This window comes from Crinia signifera, chromosome 19, assembly GCF_055691185.1.
Source record: "Crinia signifera chromosome 19, ASM5569118v1, whole genome shotgun sequence".
Lineage (NCBI taxonomy): Eukaryota > Metazoa > Chordata > Amphibia > Anura > Myobatrachidae > Crinia > Crinia signifera.
Window position 1 is genome coordinate 86,157,276 of NC_139226.1, and position 16,722 is coordinate 86,173,997.

Consider the following 16,722-nt stretch of genomic DNA (forward strand, 5'->3'; position numbering starts at 1 on the left):
TTGCGGGGCGCCGGCGGGCATTGCATGACGTCATGACGTCACTGCCGCACCAGCGCCGCACCCTGCGCACTGTCTGTGCGTTCAGGGGACGGATGAGAGACCCGTCTGTACTGCCCTGCCTCACTGTCTGCGTATGCGTAGACTCAGGAAGCGAAAGGACAGTGAGGCAGAGGCAGGCGTCAGTGCCCGGTGGCCGCCAGAGCCGGGGCGCGTATGAGTGGGATCTGGAGTGAGTGACCTGACCCGGAGCTCAGCCCCGCAGCGCTGCCTAAGTAAGTTGACAAGCTCTGCAGACAGGGATCAGATCATCCAGAGACACTGTCTCTGTGAGTCACTGTCTAGTCACAAAGTATGTCAGGGTGCTTGGGGATGTAACCACGCCCACTTTACCAAAGGCCACACCCATGACCATGCCCCTTCTTAAATGTGTACCGATTTTGGCCCTTCAAATGTTGGAGGGTATGTTACCGTTTTTTTTGCACTGCCGGCGGGCATGTTCCTGTGGTCTTTTAAAAGATTTCTGTGGCCACAGGAACATGGCCATCGGCCTACTGTCACTGTGCACACAGACAGGAAGCAAGCCTGTCTGTGCATTGAGAGGAGAGCTAGCAGCCGAGGCTTCACTGAGGCTAGCCCCGCCCACCACAGGCTCCGTGTGTCAGCCCTGCTCTCACAGCTCCTCTCCTCTGCCTGGGCTGTGCAGTGTGCTGACTTCCTGCACGTCCCTGAAAGGAAGAACACAGGCATGTGAGTGCTGCGGGTACTGAGGGAATGGGGTCTGTGTATAATGTATGTAATTGATAGTGTGTGTGTGTAATCACTGGTTGTAATATGGGGGGGGGGTGTCTCTGTATAATTTACTAGTGTGCAATGTGCTGTGTGTATGGAGTATAATATGGGGGGGGGGGGTCTGTGTATAATTTACTAGTGCGCAATGTGCTGTGTGTATGGAGTATAATATGAGGGGGGGGGGGTGTCTGTGTATAACTTACTAGTGTGCAATGTGCTGTGTGTATGGAGTATAATATGAGGGGGGTCTGTGTATAATTTACTAGTGTGCAATGTGTAATGTGGGGCTGTGTATAATGTACTATGTTGTGTGCGTGTTAATGTACTGGGTGCAATATGGGGGGTTGTATATTGTATTGTGTTCTGTGTGTATACTGGGTATTATAATGTACTATGGTGTTGTGTAATATGGGGGCAGACATCCACTTTTAGCCCAAGTCCCCCGCTGCTCTGCACATTGAAAGGAAATTGGCTTGAAAGGAAGGCTGGTAGTCCCGTGGGAACAACAGAGCATGTGGCCTCGCCCTAAGTAGCGTGTAACCCCGCCTCAAGCAGCGCATCACCCCGCCCCAAGTGGTGTGTCTGTTACCATGCTTACATACAGCCCTATCTTGCTCACATCCCCCTCCCCCATCCACGGTACCCCAGACCCCCCCCCCTCCCTCACAGGTACCCCTCTCCTACTAGCTTTTTCCTCACACTAGCCCATCCATGGCACCCCTGAACACCTTCCCACCCTACACATGTACCTCTCTCCTGCTCACTTTCCTCACATCCCCCTTTCCCCATGGCACTGAGGTGTCATTGCATTATTATTATACAGAGGGAGCAGCCTGTGGTGTCATGGCATTACTTTTATATTATACAGGGGGAGCAGCCTGTGGTGTCATGGCATTATGCCCTGACATCACAGGCTGCTCCCTCTGTATAATAATAATGCCATGACACCACAGGCCACTCTCCCTGTATAATAAAAGTAATGCCATGACACCACCGGCTGCTCCCCCTGTATAATAATAATAATGCCATGACACCACCGGCTGCTCCCCCTGTATAATAATAATGATGCCATGACACCACCGGCTGCTCCCCCTGTATAATAATAATAATGCCATGACACCACCGGCTGCCCCCCCTGTATAATAATAATAATGCCATGACACCACCGGCTGCTCCCCCTGTATAATAATAATAATGCCATGACACCACCGGCTGCTCCCCCTGTATAATAATAATGATGCCATGACACCACCAGCTGCTCCCCCTGTATAATAATAATAATGCCATGACACCACCGGCTGCCCCCCCTGTATAATAATAATAATGCCATGACACCACCGGCTGCCCTCCCTGTATAATAATAATAATGCCATGACACCACCGGCTGCTCCCCCTGTATAATAATAATGATGCCATGACACCACCGGCTGCTCCCCCTGTATAATAATAATGATGCCATGACACCACCGGCTGCTCCCCCTGTATAATAATAATGATGCCATGACACCACCGGCTGCCCCCCCTGTATAATAATAATAATGCCATGACACCACCGGCTGCTCCCCCTGTATAATAATAATGATGCCATGACACCACCGGCTGCTCCCCCTGTATAATAATAATGATGCCATGACACCACCGGCTGCTCCCCCTGTATAATAATAATGATGCCATGACACCACCGGCTGCTCCCCCTGTATAATAATAATAATGCCATGACACCACCGGCTGCCCCCCCTGTATAATAAATTATTATACAGGGGGAGCAGCCGGTGGTGTCATGGCATTACTTTTATTATACAGGGAGAGTGGCCTGTGGTGTCATGGCATTATTATTATACAGGGGGAGCAGCCGGTGGTGTCATGGCATTACTTTTATTATACAGGGAGAGTGGCCTGTGGTGTCATGGCAATATTATTATACAGGGGGAGCAGCCTGTGATGGGAATTGGCATGATTATTATACAAGGGGAGCTTGTTTTTAATGCTAGTGAGCAGCCTGTGGTGTCCTGTTTTTTAATGCAAGTGAGCAGCCTGTGGTGTCCTGTTTTTTAATGCAAGTGAGCAGCCTGTGGTGTCCTGTTTTTTACACAAGGGAGCAGCCTGTGGTGTCCTGTTCTTTATTTATGCAGAACAGCCTGTGGTGTCCAGTTCTTTATTTATGCAGGGGAGCAGCCTGTGGTGTTCTGTTCTTTATTTATGGAGGAGAGCAGCCTTTGGTGTCCTGTTCTTTATTTATGCAGGAGAGCAGCCTGTGGTGTTCTGTTCTTTAGTATGGAGGAGAGCAGCCTGTGGTGTCCTGTTCTTTATTTATGCAGGAGAGCAGCCTGTGGTGTCCAGTTCTTTATTTATGGAGGAGAGCAGCCTGTGGTGTCCGGTTCTTTATTTATGCATGAGAGCAGCCAGCGGTGTCCTCTTCTTCTTTTTTTTATGCAGGTGAGCAGCCCTGTGGCAGGGGGGAATTGCGACGACTGGAAGTCAGGCAAATTTTCAGTGTGCCGTCACGTGTCCCGCACCAAGCCAGGCTGATACATACAAAACCTCGGCTGCCACAATCGGAGCTTCTGCATTTGCGCAAAATCTCAGTTAACCTGGAGCCACATGACAATAATGTTCTAGGCCAGGGGGTAGTGTCACTAGCCCCCCTGCATCATAAATTATACTGGCTGCAGGAGACTGTCCACGTGGCAGCTGCGGCCACTCTCGCTGCCATAGGTGAGCAGCTCCGCCTCCTTCAGCTACTCAGCTGTTTAAGGAGGCGGAGCTAACCAGCTATGACAGTAAGAGCATCCGCAGCCAGCTGTAAGCATGGCAGGAGGGTTGGAGTGGTGTGTGCAAAAGCCCTCCGTTGGCTACTGTGAGTTTGTGTGTGCCAGTGCCTGGCTTCCCCTGATCCTTGTGCGGGTAGCAGCCTGCGGTGTCCTGTTATTATGCAGGGGGAGCAGCTTGTGGTGTCCTGTTTTTATACAGGGGGAGAAGCCTGTGGTGTCGTTATATTTTTAACGAAAAACCTCCATTTTAATGATGCGTTGTTACTTATGGGCCAGTTCTCTGGACTTGCCCCCCAGGCTAAAAGTTGCCAGCCAGCCCCTGACATCAACCACCCATTTATCACGCAAAACACACAATTTATCATCACCAGAGAAGGAGAGGAGTACAGAGCGGAAATTTTTTTTTGGCTTGGCAATTTACGAATCATCGCGAGTACAGGACATTCAGAAAGTAGAGGAATATTCCAATGTGGAATAACCACTTGTTTAATCTGATTTATAAAAAGCATTATGTAAATTGCTGGTAATTATAAGAATTAACTAAGCACATTGTTCATTCTCAGCAGATCTATGTATAACTCGCTTGTCAATAGGTTTAAAACTGCAGGAAAAATGTTCTATATGAGATTATCTAGATGAAAATGATGTCCTCATCAGGCGATAATTACCTTTGGGTGAGCACTAGTAATAGTTCTGCAGTTCACAGACAGAACCCCATGAAATGATTGCTGGCTCAGAGGCTCTCATGAGGGTGGTCCATTAACTCCATTGATTACCTGTCAGTCTATGACAGCACTGATTCACAATGACAAATACATATTCTCTATTTTCTATTGTTCTTGACTGATACTGTTTATCACCTAACTAGTAAGCCCGCTCGAAGCTAATGCTTCAAAAGCTAGTCTGCTTTCTTGTGATTGCCTCTGTGTTTGAGCATGTGTGAGAGAGAATGAGATGTAGGTTCACTTGCTGCCAACAGATGGCAGTGTTTCAGAGACACATAAATGGACACTAGACATATATATATAGATGATAAGGAGACAATTATGAGTCCTCTAATGCAACATTTCAACAGTCAACTGATGACAGAGACTCTGGTCGATGACCCTCATTATGATAATGAGCACTTGCATCTATATTGTTTCCAAATACCTTATATGTCCCTGTTAGGGCAATAATCCTGTCAGTCAGTGACAGGCAAGATATCCATTGTCCATCCATTGTCCACCATCACAGACCTCATTATCTCTGTCATATCTATGTCATAGACTTAAGGCCCCCATATGTTAATGTAGGCCTCGATTTCCCCTGAGCTCCCCCCAGCAGAGCTCACTGAGATTTGGCATTTTTATACATGTGATAAATCGGGGGGGGGGGGGGGGGGGCTGCAGACAGAATTGAAAAATCCTATTCAAAAGACTGGACAGACACTGATTGGCTGAGAGAACTCTGTCAATCAATCAGCAGCCACCTATTTATTTGAATAGGATTTTTCAATTCTTCCATCTGCTGCACCCCGCTCGCCAGACCCAGCCTGCTACACCCCGCCCGCTGCACCCCGCACCGTATTGGATATAATGCATGGCGGATGTAATGCTGATGGCTGCACATAAGATGTGCATCAAACCTTGAGGTAAACCTTAATGGGAATTCGGAAGTATATCTAGGAGTACTCGCATACAGGTATGGATCATATGGTCGACCTAAAGATTATCTACAGTGATTAGGTCGACGCCACTAGGTCGACACAATGCAAGGTCGACATGGGTCTAGGTCGACATGGGACAAGGTCGACAGGTCATTAGATCGACACAAGCATTATGTCGACATGGTCTAGGTCGACAGTCAAAAGGTCAACATGGGTTTTTTCACTGTTTTTTACCTGAATGTTTACACAGTCAACATGGACACAGGATTAAGTGCACCGTGTCCCCTCGTATGGTTTGCTGTGCTCGCCATGCTTCGGGGACGGTGCCTTGCTGCGCTTGGCACACTATTTTATTCTCCCACCATGCCCTAGTGGATGGTAGGGCATGAAATTCCGCCTGCCGGCACATTTGGCTCAAAAAACAGTGAAAAATCCCCATGTCGACCTTTTGACTGTCGACCTAATACTTGTGTCCACCTTATGACCTGTCGACCTTGTCCCGTGTCGACCTAGACCCATGTCGACCTTGCAGTATTTCGACCTAGTGGTGTCGACCTAATGACTGTCGACCATCTTTAGGTCGACCAACCGACCATATCCCTCACATGCACACCCAAAAGACACATAACTTCCTAGTCTTGTTGCATACTTTGACACCTTCAAACATTGAAATAAACACCCCACAAACACAAACACACACACCCATAATTATACACAATAGGATTTGGCTGAGAAAAGCGATTCCTTGCCAATGGTGTACATTCCACATTCTCTATAATTATGACTTATATATTGTATGTTGATAGGTCTACTTGTCGTTAAAATTGAATATCAAAGTCCTGTTCTCTAGTCCCTACATAAGATAACATATCTGCTAAGCATATCCCTTATACATCTCAAGTTCTTTCAAACACAAGTAGTGTTTGTTATGGAATGACTTTAACCCATGAGAGTGAAACTTTTCATAACTAGGGAGCAGCTGTAGTTCACATGTAGGCTAATGTACACACCAGGACGACAATGATCGTGCGATGATCTTGAAAGAATTTCTTTTGAAATTGCACAATGGATTGGAGTATAGAAACACACACGATCTGCACACGATTGGTACCCAATCCAATGTAGATTGTCACGCCTGTGGTAAGATCTTGGCTGGAAATAACCACAGGTGTAGGGAATGGCTGGTACTGAAACCGGAGAGCCTTGATGAGGGTACTGTGCATGCCAGAGACCCTCATACAGTAGCAGGACGTGGTCACAGAGTAAAAGATATGTGGTGACATTTCATGGAATGTAATTTTTATATATATATATATATATATATATATATATATAAAAACACATTTTAACACAGCTATTATTAATGAGAACAAATGGTTTTTATGAGGTCTTGCGCTCAGTAAATATAAATATAACAATGATATGCAAATGAAGCTGGACGTGATTGCAGGTGAAAACAAGCACACTTTTATTGCTGCAGTGGGGAACAGAGTAAATCATGCGTCTCTAACTCATGTAATAAACAATGTCCAGTATTTGCAGATCAATAAGCAAGTGCTGCGGTGCAAAAAAGTGATGAGCCTGTGGCTCAAGTCTCTGGTGAATGGGTAGCGGGATAATAGCACAAGTGGTGGGGAAAAGCAGTCTGGAATGGGGGGGGGGGGAAAAGTCTGAATGGCACAGGACTGGTGGTGCGGGGGGCTGGCGTCCCGTCCCGACCGCAGTACACCTCTGACCTGTGTTTGCCGGACTGTGTCCTCCTCTGGTCCCACGCCGCGATCACCTCTCGAAGTGCACCTCAGTCGTGCAGCCCGCCGGGCTCCACAGATTGTGTATGGGGTGAGACTTCCGGGTACCGTTATCGCGAGATCCCGGCACCGGCGTCTCAGTCTCTAACACGCTCCGTGCGCTCAACTCCCAGCCGGGAGGAGACTTGGACTTGAAAGGTGTGGTGTCTCTCCAACGCGTTGCGACCCTTGAAGGGTCTTCTTCAGGGAGTAATGTTTGTGGAACAGTCTGGAAGTGGTATTTAACTGTTTGACGGTGGGAGGCGCTGAATGTCCGGTGGCCATCTTTATTGAGGGCAAATAGCCCATTCTTGCTTTACGTGGTTCAGAACAGGGAAATGTGTGCTTTCAGGTATCAGAATGGCAAGTTTATGGAAGGCAGGCTTATATGAAAAGCGCATAGATTATAACAGGCTGATGGTGATTATGTTATCATATTTATTTATGCGATGTAATGTGCAAAATTCAAAAAAAATTCATTTTAAATTCAAATTGCCCGGTATTTAATTAGGGGAAGGTAAATGTCCCTAGTTGTGTCAGTAATTGCTTATAGACCTAACTTCATTGTCTGCATTTAGGCCCCTTGGTACCATGGATCTGAGTGTGAATATCCACTTTAGTTCTTCCTTATTGATAGTTTGGATGAAGTCGCCCCCTCGCCAGTTTTTGTGCACTAGTTTAATCCCTATGATGGATAGTCCTGTGGAATTACTGTTATGTACGTCTTTAAAATGTTTTGAGAGGTTGTGTGTTTCTGATCCTTTGTTGATATTTCTTATGTGTTCTGACGCTCTTATCTTTAATTTTCTGGTTGTTCTACCTACGTATTGTAAGCCACACGGGCAGGTTGCTAAGTATATGACTCCCGTGTGGTCGCAGGTGATGTGTTCTGAGATTTTGAACTCTTCTTTTGTTATATACGAACTGAACGAGTCTGTCTTCTTTGTTGTGTTTATGTGTGATTGTTTGCACAGTTTGCATCTACCACAATAGTAGAAGCCTTTATTCTTGGTGTTTCTGTTTCTTGGTTTTATGTGGTTGTTGGTGAGTTGTTGTTTTAAGTCAGATGACTTTCTGTATATCACTCTGGGTTTGTCTGGTAAAGTGTCGCCTAAGGTTTCATCTTCTAAGAGGATGTGCCAATGTTTTTTCATGATATTGTAAAAAAGTCTGTTATCTGTATTGTATTTGGTTATAAAAGTTAGTTTGAATTTGTCTGGGTCATTTACTGGTTGGTCTTTGTACCTAAGGAGGCTTTCTCTGTCTACTGTTTCTGCTCGGGTGTATGCCTCGTGTACTTTGGTGCTGTCATATCCTTTCTCTAGAAATTGTGTGCTCAGTTTGTCTGCTTGTGTCTGGAAGTCTTTTATGTCAGTGCAGTTGCGTCGTACTCTTTGAAATTGGCTTATGGGGATGCTAGACAACCAGTTGGGATGATGTCCACTGGTAGAAAGAATGTAACTGTTAGTATCAACTGGTTTTTGGTATATTTTGGTTTTGATATGATTGTCCTCAATGAATACAGTGATGTCCAGGAAGTTTACTTTAGTTTTACTGTATTCTGTCGAAAAAATGAGGTTGTTTTGGTTGTGGTTTATATGGTCCATGAATGTTTTGAGACTGCTCTCTGTACCTCTCCAGATGAATATGATGTCATCTATATACCTACGCCAGAGCACCAGATTCTCCCCTAGCTCGTGATTAGACCAGATGTTACTGTCTTCCCAACAACTCATAAAGAGGTTGGCGTAGCTAGGGGCGAATCTGGTGCCCATAGCGGTGCCTGTGATCTGTCTGTAGTATGTATCTCCAAACCAGAGGTAGTTATGTTTCAAGATGAATTTTATGCAATCTAGAATGAATTGTGTTTGGTCAGTGGGTAGTGACGTGTCTTGTTTGAGATAATGTTGGACTGCTTCTATTCCCTGGTTGTGGTTGATGACTGAGTAGAGGGAGGTGATGTCGCTGGTGCAGATCCAGAAGGAATCATGCCATTCTATGGTCTGGAGTGTTTTGATTATATCTGTTGTGTCCTTTATGTATGCTTTCTGTGTTTTCACGTATGGCTGTAAAAATTTGTCTACGTACTGGGACATGTTTGATGTGAGGGAATGGATACCTGATACTATAGGTCGGCCGGGTGGATGTTCAGTGTTTTTGTGTATTTTAGGGAGGTAGTAAAATACAGGGATGACGGGATTGTGATTATCGAGAAACTGGTGTTCTTTGTCATTAAGTATACCTTTGTCCTTGCCATCTTGGAGTAGATTTCTAAATTCTTTTTGGAATGCTGCTGTGGGATTTGTAGTGAGTGGTTCGTAGGTGTTTGTGTCGGATAATAGTCTCATGGATTCTGTGATGTAGTCTTTGGTATCAAGTAAAACAATCCCCCCCCCTTTATCTGCTGGTTTGATAGTTATATCTGGGTTGTCTCTGAGTTCCTTCAATGTCTCTAATTCTTTTTTAGTAAGGTTCATGTGTGTCCGTGGTTTCTTAAGGTTAAGTTCTTCCAGGTCATGTGTTACTAATGTTTCAAATGTGTCCACTAAATGTCCTCTCATATGTTGTGGGTAAAATCTAGAGGTAGGTTTAAGTTCGGAGTGTCTGTAGTTGTCTGTACTGTCTCTTTTGGGTTGGTATGGCAGGGGTTTGTGATGATATTTGGCAAGTGATAATTTTCTAGTGAATTTGTGCAAATCAATGTAGGTTTGGAATTTATCAAGTCTTGCAGTGGGCGCAAATTTCAATCCTTTGTTAAGGAGCGTCAGGTGTCTTTGTTCAAGTGGGAGACTGCTAAGGTTGAAAATCCCAGTACTGTTTGTTTTGTTTGTTTCGTTTGTTTTGGGTTCTGGTCGTGTATGCTCTGGACCCTGTTTCTCTTTGTGTGATTTTCCTCCTCCTCCTCTACATCCTCTTCTAGTGTGGTGAGTTTCCTTTTGTTTTTGTTTGTGTCTGGTGTTTTGTGTGTCATTGTCATGTCTGTCGGGTTTGTTATGTTCTCTTTGCAGGCCCCGGCTCCTGCTGTTTCCCCTAAAAAAATGGGATTTACACATGTCGTCGGGGTTTTCTCAGTCTGGATAGTAATGGCGTTTGGTCTTTCTATATTTATGGGGTTGATGTCGTCTGGGTTGTCGGTTTCTTGTATGTGTCTTACTGGATCTTGTCTTACTGTGACAAATGGGAGAGTGGTGCCTCTTTCTAGTGATTGTCTGGCTAGGTGTTCGTAAGTCTCTGGAGCTTCGTCAGGGATGCTATAAGTTGAAAAGGAAGTGTCACAAGTTTCGTTGCTTGATATACTTATGTTGAGACTGTTGTAATCGTCTGGTTCGCTGGGAATTGTTATTGTTGGTGGTCTGTCTGTTGTTTTGTGGAGTTTTGTCATGTATTGCTGGTATGTGAGATTAAGTCTTTTGTATACAGGAGAGTGTTTGGGTTTTTTGTTGTTATTTTTCTTGTTTAGTGGTGTCTTCTGATTGGGTGTATCTTTGTCTCTATGTTTTTCTTGTTTTTTGTTTGTTTTAGTTCTGTATTGTTTCTTGCCTATTTTATCTCTCACTATTTTGTCTCTCTTTGTGTTGATTATAATCTGTTCGTTCCTCAGTAATTTTTGTTGTGATAAACTCTCAAGTTGTTGGAACTCTGTTTGGTCCCTGAATTGGTCAAGTTGTCTGTTTAAAGTATTGATCTCTATTTCTAGGGCGTTGAGATCAGTGCATTGAGTGTCTATGATTAACTGTGTTAGTTTTAGTGAGCAGTCGTGAGTAATACTGTTCCACTTGGTCATAAAATTACTGTCTTCTAGGTGGTGGGTGGGTGATTTTTTAATTCTTAATCCTTTTGGTACTAAGTTGTGCTCTAAATACCATTGCAATGTTGTGACATCCCACCATAATCTGGTCTCTTTGTTCACTAGTTTTTCCAAAGTTAGAAATGTGTCACAAAATTTCCTACCATCTTCCTGTAATGTGGTGGTTATTGCTAGATCGTCAAAAACCTGTGTCGCTCGGCTTTGTCTGCCTACTCTGATGTCTAGAATTCCCATGTGGGGAGCTGCCTGACCGTGCCCAAATAATGGATAGACAAGAAAAGGTTGGTTGGCGCTAACCCGATTGGGAGAGTGATAATTTACAAGCTGCAGGTCCTCAAAGAGGGGGGGCTGTCCTCTAATAGATAATGTGAACAAATGGTTTTTATGAGGTCTTGCGCTCAGTAAATATAAATATAACAATGATATGCAAATGAAGCTGGACGTGATTGCAGGTGAAAACAAGCACACTTTTATTGCTGCAGTGGGGAACAGAGTAAATCATGCGTCTCTAACTCATGTAATAAACAATGTCCAGTATTTGCAGATCAATAAGCAAGTGCTGCGGTGCAAAAAAGTGATGAGCCTGTGGCTCAAGTCTCTGGTGAATGGGTAGCGGGATAATAGCACAAGTGGTGGGGAAAAGCAGTCTGGAATGGGGGGGGGGGGGAAGTCTGAATGGCACAGGACTGGTGGTGCGGGGGGCTGGCGTTATTAATGAAGTGAATCAATGCAGGTGTAAGCCTGTTGGGATTAGTTACAAATACATGACTTGCCATCCCAAACACACAAAAAATCCATGTGTTTTTGATACCACATATGCATTTGGTTTGTAATTCTTATTAAATGTGTTTATATATATATATATATATATATATATATATATATATATATATATAGAAAGAAAAAAGGAGGCGCACCATAGTGTAGTATTTAAAGTTTAAAAGTATAAACTTTACTGAAGCGATTAAAAACTCACACAAGTACAGGTGTTATAAGATATATAACACATAAGCGCATATTACAGGTATATCACCGCAAGACAGCTCTCAAACAATTTCGCGCTGCACTCTCAGCCTGGATCCCGGACCGGCCGCGTCACTGCGTTGCCGCGTCACGACCTCCGTCCTCCAGCTCCGCCCAAACGCGTTTCGTCCTACGGGACTTCGTCAGTGGGTGTGTCTATCTCACAGACACCAAGGGTTTATATAGCAAGTCAAACAAATTAATTAATTGCCGCTTTGCATTCTGGGATTGCCTGACTTCCAGTCATTCAATTGAGGACAGGCTGCATACTCTATTTTTCTAATGGTGTATCATTCTACAGCTGTATTACGGCGGCCATTTTTTTGAAGATTCTGACCCCAATTACTGAGGCAGCCATTTTACTATTACTTTTATTTGTCCCGGCATTTCCAGAAAGCAGCGCGTTTACAAAACTACAAAGGAATAAACAATATATACATAGGATACCTAAATCCATATAAATTAAGTAAACATCCAATATTCAATACAAACGAGAAATTTCTATATTTCTTAAATCGCGTTCATCATCAAAAAGAAACGATTATGCAGTACAATGTTAATATTCAGACAAAGAGAAAAAAGTGCATATATATAGCAGCATATTAATAAAAATAAAAATAAAAAAATAAAAAATACATAAGTAATACATGTCAAGTATATAAAAACATATATGAGAACATGTATAAAAAACAAGTATAAAAATGTATAAAAATTCTTGGACGCTAATCCAAATAATTCATTATTCTATACTAGTTGATCCAATCTGGAAAAAGGGGAGAATACAAAAGTAACAAAGCAAGAAGATAATAATATTACAGTTATTATTCTTAATCTTTTATAGAATTATGTAATTTATGTGGAAATATTTTATTGTATCCAAAAAAGTTATTATTGTTATTTGAGGTAACAGCCTGGTGCCCATTGGTGGTAATTCCCTAACTGAACTTTTTAAGGGCGGTAGGGATGTTGCCATCCAACTACTACTATCCCAGATCAGAAGGTGCAGCCCACCAGCAGTTTGGACCCAAACTGCCACCTCCACAATAGATATCACAAATGTCAATAATCGATGGTCAGAGAAATGGTGTAATATCGCAATTTTCATTAAGACCACCTGGTACCAGTGTGTTCAACTGGTGTATCCACCAGGTTTCCCGTTTAGCCAGTTTAATATGAAGGTTGCCCTTTCTTTCATCTAGTTTTACATGTTCTATCCCTTTAAAGGAAAAATTATTGAGACTTGATTTCTGACATTTCAAAAAATGCCGTGCAACACTTGAATGGGGGTCCTTATTCACTATACTTCTTTTATGCTCAAGAATCCGCAATTTAAGATTTCTTTTAGTTTTTCCAACATATTTTGCCCCACATTGACATTCTAACATGTAAATTACACTACAAGTCTGACAATTTAAAAGGCTCTTAATAAAAAAGCTATTTTCATTGTTGTAGTTTTTGAAAGTCAACCTTTCTTTACTTGCAAATTGACACACCGAACATTTGGAACAGGGGAAAAATCCTTTAGAGGATTTAAGCCATGTACTATTTTCTACAGTTGCTGGGAGAAAACTCGGCGCCAATCTCGCCTTTAGGGATTGCGCTTTTTTGAAAATAACCTGAGGTTGTTGTGGTAAAACCTTTCCCAAGATGGGGTCAAGTAAAAGGATACCCCAATGCTTTTTTAGAATATGTTTAATTTCCCCACTTCTATCATTTATATCTTGTTACAAAAGGTACAAAAAATTTGAAATATAGAAATTTCTCGTTTGTATTGAATATTGGATGTTTACTTAATTTATATGGATTTAGGTATCCTATGTATATATTGTTTATTCCTTTGTAGTTTTGTAAACGCGCTGCTTTCTGGAAATGCCGGGACAAATAAAAGTAATAGTAAAATGGCTGCCTCAGTAATTGGGGTCAGAATCTTCAAAAAAATGGCCGCCGTAATACAGCTGTAGAATGATACACCATTAGAAAAATAGAGTATGCAGCCTGTCCTCAATTGAATGACTGGAAGTCAGGCAATCCCAGAATGCAAAGCGGCAATTAATTAATTTGTTTGACTTGCTATATAAACCCTTGGTGTCTGTGAGATAGACACACCCACTGACGAAGTCCCGTAGGACGAAACGCGTTTGGGCGGAGCTGGAGGACGGAGGTCGTGACGTGGCAACGCAGTGACGCGGCCGGTCCGGGATCCAGGCTGAGAGTGCAGCGCGAAATTGTTTGAGAGCTGTCTTGCGGTGATATACCTGTAATATGCGCTTATGTGTTATATATCTTATAACACCTGTACTTGTGTGAGTTTTTAATCGCTTCAGTAAAGTTTATACTTTTAAACTTTAAATACTACACTATGGTGCGCCTCCTTTTTTCTTTCTATGCATTTTACAGATTGGGCTGAGTTGGAAGGGCCCTAATAGGAGTGCAGCACGGCCTGATTTTATATATATCCTGGACATTCTCCTGCAGACATCAGCGCTTAAAGGATAAACTGTTTTTTAGGTATATATATATATATATACATATGTACTTTTTAAAATGTATGTTGCACAAGGATGATGACATTGAAATTGGACTCTAATTAATTAAGTCACCTGTGCTAATTAAAGGAGGACTCTGATTGGCAGACTCACATTTAAATACGGTGCCAGTAGTCAATGGGGGATCTTCTGAGGAAACTGGTTTATACCGGAGAAACGCGTCAAGACCCCTGGTGATCCATTTGACGATTGTGGGACACTTTGCGCATACGTTGGATAACGTTACAGGCAATTCACCTGCCACCCAGGGTGACGCCGTATTTGTTTGGCTATTTCTCTGCTCCCAGCTCGAGTGTGTACAAGCGACAGCGGTGCTGCCATCTGGAAGCTGATTGAAAGCAGTCCTTGCACCTGTGCAATTTCTTCAGACACCCCTCCACACACAGCACTTACAAGGTGTGTGGACGCCTCAGGTCCTGGAGCTCGACAGCGGGGTAAGAACCTGAAAAACTGCCGCAGTGTGGTCCCTTATAACCCCTGGAGATTGGAAAATTCCCTCCAGAGACAGAGGGTTTCAACAATTGGTGAGCACATATACTACTCCAGCAATTATTTGGCCATAGTGCTGTGACATTAACCTGGATAAAATTTCTGTCGACATGGAGTGTTGACATCAACATCAACTCCCATTTGTTTTGAAGTACTGATAATAACATCAACCACCTGGTACTGCTGGCTACTTATTATTATACTGGGACTCTGTATATCCATGCTTTTCTAAATTTGAGCCTACCCATACGCAATCGGAAATTCCAATCCCCATATTTGTGCATATTGATAGTATTGCAATTTATGTTGGAATATACTGTTGGAATTAATAATGTATGAATTTGCATAAGTGTCCCACAGATGTCATTGTGATCACCTTCTATTTCTATTCAGAAATGTATAGTTTTTTTATATTTTATTACTGTATTAATAAAATTATTGATTTTTATGACAATTGCGCTCCTTTTCTTATAAAAAAATACATGCACAATAGCCTACATTACATTCATCTCCTGCAGCTACATACCAACTGAAATGAGTGTAATGACAACCAGCCATCACTCTTATTATCATTGTCACCATTACATAAAGTCACTGTGTACATGTGTAAGTACATAATACCCATTGTTATGTGAAATAACCCTTAATGCACCTTAGTAACATCGAAGTACACATATACTACACTGCTATGGTTGAATACTTACCAATTTTTTTGTTTCCACAGGGTCGTCACAACTAGGGCAACAACCCACACAATCAGTAGAAATGATGGGCGAAGATATGGAGATCATCCTCCAGCCCGTCTAATTATTTTCACCTGATCAAGAAACCAGTGCTACATCAATGACTGAAAAGGCAACTGTGGTGACACCCCACCAACCCAATCACCAAACACACCATCTGCCCCTGAACATATTGCACACATTTAAAAGTAAGCAAATTGAATTTATGTCAATGCAAAGCCATCAAATTGGCAATATTCAAGGCTACATTAGAAACTTGTTTCAACAAGTAAAAAAAGTGACCAGCAGTGTCCGTGTTGCTGTGGGCACACAAGTCAGGATGGCTACCACCCTGGACACACGTATGTCAGAAATGACTCAGGCCCTACGTGAACATAATAGTAAAATTGCCATCCTAAGTGAAAGTGTTCAAGGGCAAACACAAGCTATAGCTGCACAGACCAATGCCTTAATTGTTATGCAGGGACAGATCAATAATATGGAGTTGAATTTATTAGGGGCAGCTACATCTACTGTAAGTAGTGTCTCCAGTACACCAGTGAGTGGCTCACCCACTTCACCCCCACGTCGGAGTGTGTGAACCAGGGGTGGTCTGGTGTCAGGGGCAAATGTTAAAGATGACTGTTCTTATAGGGCAGTGGTTCCCAACCTTTTTTCTCTCCCGTACCCCTTGATTAGGCTTTCCATTGATGAGTACCGAAACAGAGGGAGAGGGTTGTTAGTCGCACAAGACCCACAAAATTATGTGTAACAGGACCCCCTTGGTACCAAATTAAATTTAAATAGGGCGGAGGTGTGCTACCCTAGGACAGTAAGCAATGTATTCAAAAAAGAAAAAAGGAATGTCCTATTAAGTGGGTGCACCTAGAAGTTTTCTAAAATTGAACTTTTAATAGACATTTGTAAAATGGCTGCGAAATATTAAAACATAGATAGAGGACAAACAACAATGATAGTAGGAATTTACATATAATTAAATATAAGGGTGGCAGGCAGATCGCTCTCTCATAAATACTTGTGAAATCTTAATTGGTGGGTGTGTAGTAAGTAGTCAGGCAAATGTGTTTTAACATAGGTGAATATGCTTCTTTATTATTCAGATATTGCCTCAATAACAG

General features: G+C 42.8%; 1 protein-coding gene across 1 annotated transcript in view; it reads left to right on the forward strand.

Moving 5' to 3' along the window:
• The first annotated feature begins 575 nt into the window (after window positions 1-575).
• Window positions 576-16,722, forward strand: part of LOC146041886 (transmembrane protein 45B-like) — a 72,929-nt gene continuing 56,782 nt past the window's right edge. Inside the window, exons 1-2 of the mRNA XM_083161744.1 lie at window positions 576-747; window positions 15,586-15,792. The gene's annotated coding sequence lies outside the window, so the exon portion shown is untranslated. The remainder of the gene's footprint in view (window positions 748-15,585; window positions 15,793-16,722) is intronic.